The following is a 12,351-nucleotide window of genomic DNA, read 5'->3' on the forward strand; positions in this document are numbered from 1 at the left end:
CAGCAGAAACAACTGTACGATAGGGGCATCAAACACACTCCTTGTGTTCCGGGTGACTTGGTGTGGTTAAATGACCCCACTACAGCAAAGCAAAAACTTGCTCCACATTGGAAGGGCCCCTTTGAGATATTGGAGTGCCTTGGAACAGATGGAGAAAACCCTGGTGTCACGTACAAGATTCGTTACCTCCTGGACCAATCAGACAAGACTCAAATTGTTCACTACAATCATCTCAGGCCTTACAATGCACCTGTCCCTAAAGGTGGAACCAACTCGCCTGCTGGTGACATACCTGTACAGCCCCAGATTCCACAATTGACTGCATTATCAGGTGCTTTGCCCTTCACAGCTTCAAAATCTGGAGCTAAAGGGAGCTGGAATGTTCAGGGCCACCCTGCAACCTCATCAGACCCTCAGGTTTGCCAGCCACCACCTCTAAACCAGTCACGACCCCATTCCCACTCTCCTTTGTCCCCTTCTCCTCTGTCTGAGAGATACACCAATCAGACATTGTCCCCTCAACTCCTCATCAAGTATCTGGTGTTTCACGGCGATGTGGGAGACGTCAGGTTGTGCCTCCCAGATACTATGTTTTGAACTGAACTTGTTTTTGGTTTTGCTGTTCTTTTATTGTTATCCCCTTGCTCACAGCATGTTTTTTCTCCTTTTCTGTAGGGAAACGGGGACGTTTCTTATGTGAGGGGGGGAGGAAAATGTAAAGTGTAGAAGTAAATTTAAATCTAATTGGATATACAAAGAGGTGTTTACAAAGGTTATGAAGCTAGTTATGTAGCTATTTGGTGGTTACGTGATTTGATATTTACATGTTTACACGTTTGAATGTTTAGACATGCATGTTCAAAGCAGTAATAAGTATGTGTTATATCCACCTAGTTGTTTTCCCTGTTTTCATCTGAGTATAAGATTTCCTGGCTTCTGAGAGCCCAGTGAAGTATTCATGTGGGTGGTACACAGGAAGTGTGAGTTGTTGCTGTGTGCTGAGAGTAAAGAGGCTGCTGAAAAAGTTAGCCGTCTCCATCTTGCTGTTCCTAATTATTCAGAGAGATTCCAAACCATCTAGTGAACCCTCACGTTACATTTATAATAAACAGATTAAAAGAGACAACGCTGAGAAAAGAAAGACAGGACAGTTTTAACTTAACTGAATACCTCACAAACAGGCCTCGTACCTGTCACAGTAACATTAGTGTAGGAGTTTTTAAGACATAACCCTAAAATAATAGGATGTAGTCTTACTTGTTGCATTAACTACAGAATTGATTACCTTCACAGCAAACAACAACTTTTCAGTTCTTTCAGATCTGTTATGTTGACTTTACTACAAAGTCTCCTGAGTATACCACCAATTACCTATTTAGAGGCATCGATACTGTGGAGAATGGGTGCTAGGGGACGATGACAACACAGTAGAAGGAAGTTTCATGTATAATTGTCATTCTTAGTTGCTGTAAGCTTCAATTTAATGATGCACGGTCATTTCTATGAAAAAAGTAGGGAACGCAGAAGACATTTGGCTCTGGAACAGAATGGGTGGTTTCTCCGCTGGATTTGATTTTGAGTTTTGATTTTTATTTAAAGTAAAATCTTACATTTATTAACAAAACTTTAATTAATGCTTAGAAGTACTTCAAACAGGTTTGTTCTCTATGGCAGGTAACAACTCAGTGAATTATGTTTTTTTTCAGCGATCAATCAGCTACCGGGTCCTTATTGTACAGATCCTGGTAATAATTTTTCTTTGCATCAACATGTTACTCATTGTGATCTTTGTTAAAAAGGAATGCTTCCACACATCTGCACGTTACATCTTATTTTTCGTAACACTGCTGTCAGACAGTGTTTTGTTATTGCTGTCAGATGTTTTACTTGTATTAACCCATTTTGAAATTACAATGCCAGTGTGGTTGTGTATAACTATCTCTGTTGTTGTACTTCTTTACTTCATTGTCACACCAGTTACTCTGACAGCAATGACTCTGGAGCGCTATGTGGCCATTTGTATGCCCCTGCGTCATGGACAGCTCTGCTCCACACGCAGCACTATGTACTGTATCCTGATCATTCATGGTGTCAGCTCTGGTCCTTGTATAATTATTCTGTCCATGTTCTTTGCCTCCGCCTCACTTAAGTTCTACAAGCAATCCATAATATGTAGTGGAGAGACATTTTCTCTTTACAGATGGCAGGATCATGTTCGGTCAGCTGTGTATCAATTGTATTTCTTAATTATGGGCATCACCATTGCATGCTCATATGTTCAAATAATGAAAGTGGCCAAAGCTGCATCAGGAGAGAAAAAGAAGTTGACACATAAAGGACTCAAAACAGTGATCCTTCATGCTTTCCAGTTGCTGCTCTGTCTCATTCAACTGTGGTGCCCATTCATAGAAATTGCAGTGCTTCAGATTGATTTCACTTTATTTCTGAATGTCCGATATTTTAACTATATTGTGTTTAATATTGCTCCAAGGTGCCTGAGTCCTCTGATCTATGGCCTCAGGGATGAAAATATTTTTCTTGTACTGAAAAATCTTATGCCTACTTCATCCTATTCAAAATAAACATAATTTGAGTTACATCAGAAATATACATTCTCCGATTCATATTTCATCAAACCACACAGGAAAACACAGCTTCAATATGCAATAAAAATAATAATTTGAGATTGACAGCGCTTGTTTTTTTTCCCTCTTTTCCCATATCTCTATTTATTTTAGTGTTAGATAACTGTGCTGCTGTCTGAAACCCATTTTTTTCTACAGCTTTCACCACACAAAACGGTTTCCTGCTATCTTGAGCAAAGCACTGCACAAGTGTGTTTCTCAGGGAGCATTTGTGTGTTCTACAAAGTTCAACACAGTTAGCACAGTTAACACCCATGTTCCAGTAACCACTTATCGCTCACTGTCATTCTACCACTTGAAGAGTGTCTAAAAATGATTTTATGTTTTGCACCTAACGCTCCTCAACATACTCTAGATCAGGGGTAGGCAACCTTTCTGATGGCGAGTCCCATTTAAAATTTCCTCAGAAGTCAGTGTGCCATATGATTGCATTAGCAATAAATTTAATAACGCTCTATTTGAACAGTTACACACTATATAGAACCACTTTTTAGAATTATATTTGTTCGCAGATGTTGGCAGCTATCAGTGAATAGTTATCAGCTATTTTGAAACAAAAAAAAGACACTTTTTATCCATAACAAGAACTCCGTAACAGCAAATGAACTGTACAACAGAAAATACAACTGCTATTTATGGTCTCCTCACAACAATGATAAGAAAAACAAACTAAGCCAATATGGCATGTCTGTTAATACAGAGGCACACATGTTAATGTGATCTCTGGTCTCCCACTCAGAGACACAGGTCTCCGAGTGTCCACCATTCAGACGGCAACCTGAGGACACTCATGTGAGAGAAAATCTGCTCACACAGATATGTAGAGCCAAATACTGTCAATAAGGCCTCTGCAATGTTCTGAAGACAGTTAAACTTGTCAGGTAGTGATGTCCAGCAGATAAAAATGCAAGCTCCATGAACACGCACAGCTGTGGATTCCAGCAGCTTTGATGTTGCATTAACTGGCATTAACTCAGCCAGTTAATGCGAGACAAATCTAACTGCTCATTAAAGCTTTCTGGTTTGATCAGAAAATAAAACATTGGTCCATACACCTGAAAGTCCCAAAAATGCATTGTGAATTCTGTCTCGAATCTACAGATGTATTCGTGTATTTCCATGGTGCTGATGCTGTGCTGAGCGGAAAGCTCCTGAAGCTTTTGAAGTGTCGGAATGTGCAAAGCTAACAACGTCCCTCTTACCAGTAGGCTAAGTTATTTTTAGCCAATTACAAGTTGAATCTGGTAGTTGCGGTTATTAGCTAAGATACCGTCATTATGAAGCGGCACAACTAATGTGTCTATGCGAGCTGATTTGCGATGTGCACCGCTGGCGCGGCCATTTATTTTTTGATGCACCTTCTCAGATTAATTCACTGCGTGTTGTGCGCAGGGCTGGACTGGGACAAAAAAACAGCCCGGGCATTTTGACTAGAGACCAGCCCACCAGGTATTAAAGCCATAAAGCCTTTGAATGAAAACAAACGCTGTTGTGACAGTGATGTACAGTCTTGTTGGTATATGTATGATTTCTATACATTTTACGTCAGATAAAAACTTTGGTTGTAAGCTTCAGATAATTATTTAATAACAGCCAGACATTTTAAATGAGAATAAGAAAGTATTTCTTTGTGCCCCCCTTTCCCTGTTAATGCCCCACCTGGCCCCCTGGCAAAACTTTGCTAGACCCGCCCCTGCACAGTTACCAGTTGTCAGCTACTTAGAAAAGGATCCTGGTGTTATTTGTCTCTCAGAAACAGTTCATAACTTCCCTTCAACTCATTCATGTCACCTAAAAGGTAAACCTGTTTCTCCATCACCTGTTCAGCTCTGATGATTCAGTAAGGACATCTCCTGGTTTCATCTTCATGTTTCCCTCTCACCAGATATACAAACCGATATCATGACCAGCAGCTTTTACAGCTGTGGCTCCAGCAAACATCAGCTGATACTAGAAATTAATATTAATTAAATTGTAACAACAGCTGATCAAGCTTATACATGCTGCTGTTGTTTAGCGCGACCTCCGGCGGTTTCCTCTTTCTGGCGCAAAGTGGGCGATAAACAAACAAGAGAGAAAAGCCGATCAGCTGATCATTGATCAGTTTCATGATTGAAGTAGCAACAGGAGAGGGAGGGGAGAGAATGAAAGGAGAAGAAGAGGCAGATGTGCAGCATAAAGACACAGAATAAATCCACCTTTGTGTATTTTTCCATTCTAGCTGAAGTCCGGGACAAACTGCGTCCTTTCTCAGCTCAACACGAAACTCGTAATAATTTCTCTGAATGCGGGACGATTCCGTCTTTTTATGGGACGGTTGGCAACTCTACTAACCAACCTTAAGAATAAAATAAAGTTCACTATCAGTAAATTCATAGCACCCACCCAGCTGTATAGTAGCAACTCCGTCATGCTAGCTAGTGCACAGTACAAGTTATTGTAACTGAGTGTAAAAAGTCAGCACAACGAAAATAAACTACACCTAAACTGCAGGTCATAACTTCTTACCTGAAGTTCAGTTCACCTGACACTCAGACCGGCGGCTACCTCAGGTCTCTCCTCCTCCTGCCTCCCCTCTCCCTCATCCACCTGCTGGCCTCCACCACTTGTTAATTTTACTAAATCTGTGGAATCTCCGCCATAGCCACCACCAAACAACTGAGTTTTTTTTACACACCGGCCAGCATCTGGCCAATCCACCACCTTTCATTGTTTAATTTCATTCATTCATTCAAAAAAAAAAAATCATTGGGCCACCAAGCAAATGCCCGATGGCCAGTCCAGCTATGGTCGTGTCATCAGTTAACCCTTTGCGTGCCAACTGTGGCACGCGTGCCTAGGGTTGCCGACCCCTGCTCTAGATGCTTACCAGTGTACCCAGGAGATGTTTGTTGCATAGTTTAGCTCTGGCTGAGCCAGTGACACCTAAGAAGAGACTAGGTGACAACCAAGAACAATTTGGTGACTACTGAAGAGAGAGATGATGGCTCAGAAAGACTGGCCTGCAGTCAGTGCAAGTGGCAGAAGTTTGATGAGGATGTGGCCAACATCATACAAGCCACACAAGCCATAGCCAAAAGAGATGCTGAAAGCAGGCTTGAAGCAAAGACCACCATCATAGTCAGCTATGCCTCAGAAAGGTTCGGCTTGACTGAATAGGATAACACCAAGACCCCCTATACCAGGAATTGCAACGCCACAAAGATCCATCAACTGCGTCAGGAGCTTCGAAGCCTTAAGAAGCAGTTCAAGACAGCTGATGTGGAGGAGAAGCAAGCTCTAGAGGAACTGCAGAACATCTTGTGGAAGAAGCTGTTAATCATCCGCAGTGCAGAGTGGCACAGGAGACAGGAAAGACATAGAGCCAGGAAATGAGCAACTTTTACTGCTAATCCCTTTCGCTTTTCAAAACTACTGCTTGGGGACAAGTGCAGCGGCCAGTTGGAGTGCTCAAGAGAGGAGGTGAATCACTTCCTTCAAGACATCATGAGTGACCCACTGAGGGAACAAGACTTGAGGCCTAATGAAGCTCTCATCAACCCCGTCCCACCATCAGCAGAGCTTAAGTTGATGGAGCCAATTTTGAAGGAGGTGTGTGAGGTCATCAAGGCAGCCTGCTCAGCATCCTCCCGAGGTCCCAGTTGCATACCCTACCTACCTTGTGTATAAGCGCTACCCAGAGCTGCTCCGACACCTGTGGAAGATCTTAAAGGTTATATGGCAGAGAGGGAGAGTTGCTGTGGAGGTGCGCAGAGGGAGTCTGTATTCTCAAAGAGGTGGGATTGAAAAACATCAACCAGTTTTGGAGCATCTCACTATTGAGCATGGTGAGGAAGGGTTGTTTTTTTGTTTTTTTTAAACTGACCTAGTTCCTAGAGCTGTTTTGCAAAGAAGAATGGGAAAGAATTTCAGTCTCTAGATGTGCAAAGCTGGTAGAGTATAGTGGTATAGCTGGTAGGTATACCCTAAAAGACTGGCAGCTGTAATTGCAGCAAAAGGTGGTTGTACAAAGTATTGACTCAGGGGGCCGAATAATTACGCACACCCTACTGTTAAGATATTTATTTGTAAAAAATGTTTGGAATCGTGTATGATTTTCGTTCCACTTCTCACATGTACACCACTTTGTATTGGTCTTTCACGTGGAATTCCAATAAAATTGATTCATGTTTGTGGCTGTAATGTGACAAAATGTGAATACTTTTGCAAGCCAATGTAGGTGGAATTAAGACACAGTCCTTGTTCTGTCCTTATTGTGCGTCCCTTTGCCCAACTTGACAGACAGTTAACGGTTTCAATGCACATTGGAGGCGGAAGTAAGTTTAAGGCTTTTTACTTCATCAGTAGTTCAATGATTGACATCCTTTTCTTCCTGTAAAACTAAAAACAAACACAAAGTAAATGTTACAAGATGTCTTTTCCTTTTAACTCACACTTCTAGGATATGAACTATACTGTTATATGGTATGTGTAATCAACAGCGACTCAGTATTGATCACAATACAACTTAGTGAGTTTAGCTTCCTCAAAGATAAACATAACAGATGAAATAACTGGTTTCTAAACAAATCTCTGTAATAGAAATGCACCAAATAAACTTGTAAACATGTTGTACATTAATACTCACAAGCAATAACTCTCCAAGGCAGAAACGTTTTAAAGAGCAACAACATATTCTGCAGGCTAACAAGCGACCAGCTTCCTGTTTCCTCTACCCACAGGAACACAGAAAAACCCCACCAAAATATAAGCTGGTGAGTATTCCCACTATGACCAGCAGAGGGTGCTGAAGAGAAAGAACCTATGCATGTCACAACAGTCCTGTTGCTGAGGTTGTGGTCATCCTGTAATCTCTTATGGACTATCTCCAACGCTTCAGTGACTGGAACGCAAATGAAGAGTGATGTAACATCATGCAAGGCCATTGTTTCACCTGCCTCCATAATGTCATCTCTCACCTTCTCAGCAAAGTCCAAGGTGTTCTGGATGTGGTGTTCAGAGCTGTCTACCAACAGATTGAAGATTGAAGCCAGAAACTTTGAGATGCTATAGGTGACCAAGTTATCATACAGACAATTGCTCTTAACCCTATTTGTGTAAACCATTCAGATTAGGTGTAGATTCGCCTGGGTATAGCCTGTGGTATGAGGTCTGGTCAATAGCATTGTCTTGTTCTAACTAATTGTGCTAACTGACCTCCCAGCCCATTTTTCATTCAGTGGGCTGGTTTCACTTATTGTGCAAATGTACTGTTTATAAGGTTGGGGGAACCTGCAGCCAGCTGAGACTGAAGAAGTCACTTCGATGAGTGATGAAACATTTCTCCCATTGAAAACATTACGTTCAGATGAACAGAATAAACCTTCTGGGATGGTCTGTACAGACTTTTCCACATCTATAGTATTTTGGTGCATCCTATAATAGAAAGCATACATGCTATGGAAAGGTTTTTTTGTTTTTTGTTTTTTTGTTTTTTTAGCTTTCAGCATTTCAGGGTTAAGATCTAGAGTTATACTGGGCTATTGCAGCAAATTTGCTGGAATGTCATGGCATGTGGCATGCTTCATGTTACATATTATCACAATAAAATTGAACAATTTAAAAAATTAATTAGTATCTGAAACAGAGAACACAATTTTCTTTTACTAATTTACAGTGCTGTGCATGCAGTAAATACCTTAAAAGAGGCAATAGGTTTTGATTATTATTTGTTACAGACATATCAGGGTAGGAATATACAAATGTAAAATAACAGGATACAGGATATACGCTGGGTCTCTTTGGCAATAACTATGGCAGTTAAATTCTGAACATGCAAAAACGTTTTCAGAACTTTCAGAACTAGACTTCAGTGTAGAGTCTCTTGAGTTCTCCATCTATCATTGATGTGTAGCCATCAAGGGGAATGGCTGCTAAGGGAAGGTGATGACACCATCTCACAACTTCAGTTTCATATGACCTTTAAATTAATGTTCCAACGTCATCTCTCAGAAAACCAGAACAGGAAACCTGAAAAGAATAAGTCTTATATTTAATAATGACACTCTGATGGCCTCTTAGAAGTGCTCTTTATGGCAGGTAACAACACACTAATTTGTGTGTTTTTGCAACGACCACTGACTGACCGGGTAATGACTGTGCAAATCCTGGTGATAATCTTTCTTTGTATCAACATGTTGCTCACTGTGACCTTTTTTAAAAAGGAATCATTTTACACATCTTCTCGCTACATTTTATTTTTTGTCACATTACTCTCAGACAGCTTTTTGTTACTCATGACCGATATCCTACTTATCTTAACCAATTTCCGATGTTCATTACAAGTTTGGTTGTGTATAATTATCTGTCTTTTTGTGCTTGTGTATTCTATTGTCACACCAGTTACTCTGACAGCAATGACTCTGGAGCGCTATGTGGCCATTTGTATGCCCCTTCGTCATGGACAGCTGTGCTCCACACGCAGCACTATGTATTGTATCTTGATAATTCATGGCCTCAGCTCTGGGCCATGCATTGTTATTATTTCCATGTTCTTTGCTACTGCTTCACTTAGCTTCTACAATCAATACACTATTTGCTCTGTTGAAATGTTTATGCTTTATAGATGGCAGGATCATGCTCGCTCAGCTGTAAGTCAGTTTTATTTCATGACTATGGGCATCACTATTGCATTCTCATATGTTCAAATAATGAAAGTGGCCAAAGCTGCATCAGGAGAGAATAAAAGGTCAACACAAAAAGGAGTGAGAACAGTGATTCTTCATGCTTTCCAGCTGTTTCTCTGTCTCTTTCAGCTGTGGAGTCCATTCATAGAAAGTGCAGTCCTTCAGATTGATTTCAATTTATTTCTAAATGTCAGATACTTTAACTATGTAATATTTAATCTCGCTCCAAAATGTCTGAGTCCTCTAATCTATGGGCTCAGAGATGAACATTTTTTTCTTGCACTGAAAAATCTCATGACTGCTTCATCCTATTCAAAACAAACATAATTTGACAAGTTACATCAACAAAAAATAATATTTCTATTTATCAAAGCATAGGCAAGGCAAGGCAAGTTTATTTGTATAGCACAATTCAACAACAAGGTGATTCAAAGTGCTTTACAGAGACATTAGAAACAAAAACAAATAAAAAGCATGATTTAAAACTGATTAAAACAAGCAGACAAACAAACTAACTAATTAACAAACAAACAAACAAAACAGTATATAAAATCAAAACAGATAAAATCAGAACAATAAATAAAATCAGTAGTTAAAATGTTAGTTTTGAAATTTAAGCTTAAGTGTGGATTTGGTGCTTTATTCAAATGCAGCTGAGAACAGGTGAGTCTTCAACCTGGATTTAAATAAACTGAGTGTTTCAGCTGATCTGAGGCTTTCTGGGAGTTTGTTCCAGATATATGGAGCATAAAAGCTGAATGCAGCTTCTCCGTGTCTGGTTCTGACTCTGGGAACTGATAAAAGACCAGATCCAGATGACCTGAGGGATCTGGAAGGTTCATAAAGCAAATAACTGGTTAAATGTACAAGAATGACTCTGATTGTATTGATAGCAAGTAACAGTTAACTTTACATAGAACAAGCAGGAATCTGTAGTTTTGTGTCTTTCTGTCTTATATGTGTTACATTTACTAAAACACATTGTTTCTGTCTATTAAGACACAAACTATTTACCAGGCACATTTTACACTGAAGGTTAAGCAGATAATAGGGTTATTTGATACAGTTCACTGTAGAGTATTTATGCAAAATATGCCAGAATAAATAGATTAAAAGGTATTGATAATGTTTTCCATACAGATATACTCAGATATACTGAGAGGCTAAATAAAGCTGAACTTCTTACTGCATGTGTAAAAAAATATCATAGCTCCTTATCGGCCTAATATAATTATATAATTAATCAATCAGTAATGTGGATTATCTTCAAGTCCATAATGTTCAGTCATTTATAACTGTAATGTGTTTACTGACTGTACAATGTTAAAGAAATAATATGTCATCAAATCTTGACATTGATATTGTTTGCAAAATTTAATTTTTTTTAATCAAATGTGTGCTCATCCATGTATTTTCCTAAGTGTACGTATGCATAAATAATACATTCATAGTCAGGTCTTAGTTGTTTAACCAAATTATAGTTTTTCTTTTAATTGTAACACTTTATTAATGGATTTAATGGGCTAATTTGCTATATTGATACACTACTGTATAACGTAATTGCAATATAGAAATTACAATGTAAGAAGATAGTCATTGCATAAATACTATAAATTTTGCATAATCTATTTATTATTTTAAAAGCTAAAAGGGTACTCTGAAACAATCTTTGCCAAATCCGTTTACCACCGGTGCTTGGAAGCAGCAAAAGAGAAGGAAAGGATTGTGCAAGTGTGGGCAGGGACTTCAAATCTAGAGACTTTTACTGATAACAGGAGATCTATCTAATGTGATGGAGAGAAGAAAAAAAAATACATTTTGTGTGTGCAGGACAACTAGGTGGAGAAAACAAGGGTAAGAGCATTTTTTTGGAATTATATGTAATCTTTATCTTTATTGTTGCTACAAATATGTGAAATAAATACATGAAATGTAAAGATATTAGATGCCTTCATTACGATGGCAGTCATTCACATACATTCATTCATTGTTGAATGGCGCCCAACAACACTGTGTCGTCAGCAAACTTCACAGTGCTGTTGGAGCCGTGGGTGGCCACACAGTCTGAAGTGTAGAGGGAGTAGAGCAGTGGCGAGAGGACACATCCCTGTGGTGCTCCTGTGTTGATGATGATGCTGTTAGAGACACATCTACCCACCCTCACCACCTGAGTTCTGCCAGTGAGGAAGTCCAACACCCATGCACACAGACGGCTGTTGTTTTACATATGGTGCTAGGCAGCGTTTGATGCCTAGTGGTATTGATAATGTTTAGATAGATAGAAAGTCAGTTTGTCCTTGATTTAATGCTCCTTGGAATAAAATGTGACCAAGGTGTGAAGAATCTTTTAAAATGTTCTTGGTTTTCCTAATGCAGCAGGACCTAAGGAGATCTTCAAGAGAGGGTAGAGGACAGCCAATGGTCTCCTGGGCAGTCTACTCTGGGCAACTTTGGGCTGACTCAGCATGTAACAGAGACCACACATAATAGAGGACACACTCTTGACGTACTGATCTCCAAGGGCCTGAGTATTTTGTTGTGGAAGTTTTCCATTTAAATAAAGCCTGCAGACGAGCGGTAGCTAACATTCTTTAATCAAAACACACAAAGAACAGACAACCAAGCTTGTGGAGAGCCTACATGACCGCGGGGCAGACGGTCAGCAGAGTCTCCCTGAGCCTAGCATGGCTCTCAGTTAAATACCTCCTTCAGGAACAAAAGGCAGTACACAGCTGTTTCACACCTTAAGGTTCACACTCCCTTGCTACCTCCCAGAGTCCTCAAAGAGACAAAAGACTCTTCCTGTGGAGTTGTCTGCTTCCCCCAACTTCCTTACTAGACCCCCACCATTTGTCTTACTGTATGAGTGTAAGACATGTTAAAATCCAGTGGCACCAAGGCATCATACAATAAAATAATGTGATTAATACATAAGTAAAAGAAATTCCTATACAATCTCAAAGGTTACTGTGCCTGATGTGGGCCGGTCTGATCATTACTGTGTTTTCTTTGAAAGTACAATTTCAGCCCACACAAATATG

General features: G+C 39.8%; 2 pseudogenes; both read left to right on the forward strand.

Annotated features, from left to right (window-relative positions):
- The first annotated feature begins 1,667 nt into the window (after nt 1-1,667).
- On the forward strand, nt 1,668-2,593 carry LOC146373464 (odorant receptor 131-2 pseudogene; annotated as a pseudogene).
- Nucleotides 2,594-8,716: 6,123 nt separating this feature from the next.
- LOC146373465 (odorant receptor 131-2 pseudogene) lies at nt 8,717-9,637 on the forward strand (annotated as a pseudogene).
- The last annotated feature ends 2,714 nt before the right edge of the window (nt 9,638-12,351 follow it).

Source organism: Perissodus microlepis, chromosome 14, assembly GCF_051167445.1.
Source record: "Perissodus microlepis isolate ML-2025 ecotype Zambia chromosome 14, ASM5116744v1, whole genome shotgun sequence".
NCBI lineage: Eukaryota > Metazoa > Chordata > Actinopteri > Cichliformes > Cichlidae > Perissodus > Perissodus microlepis.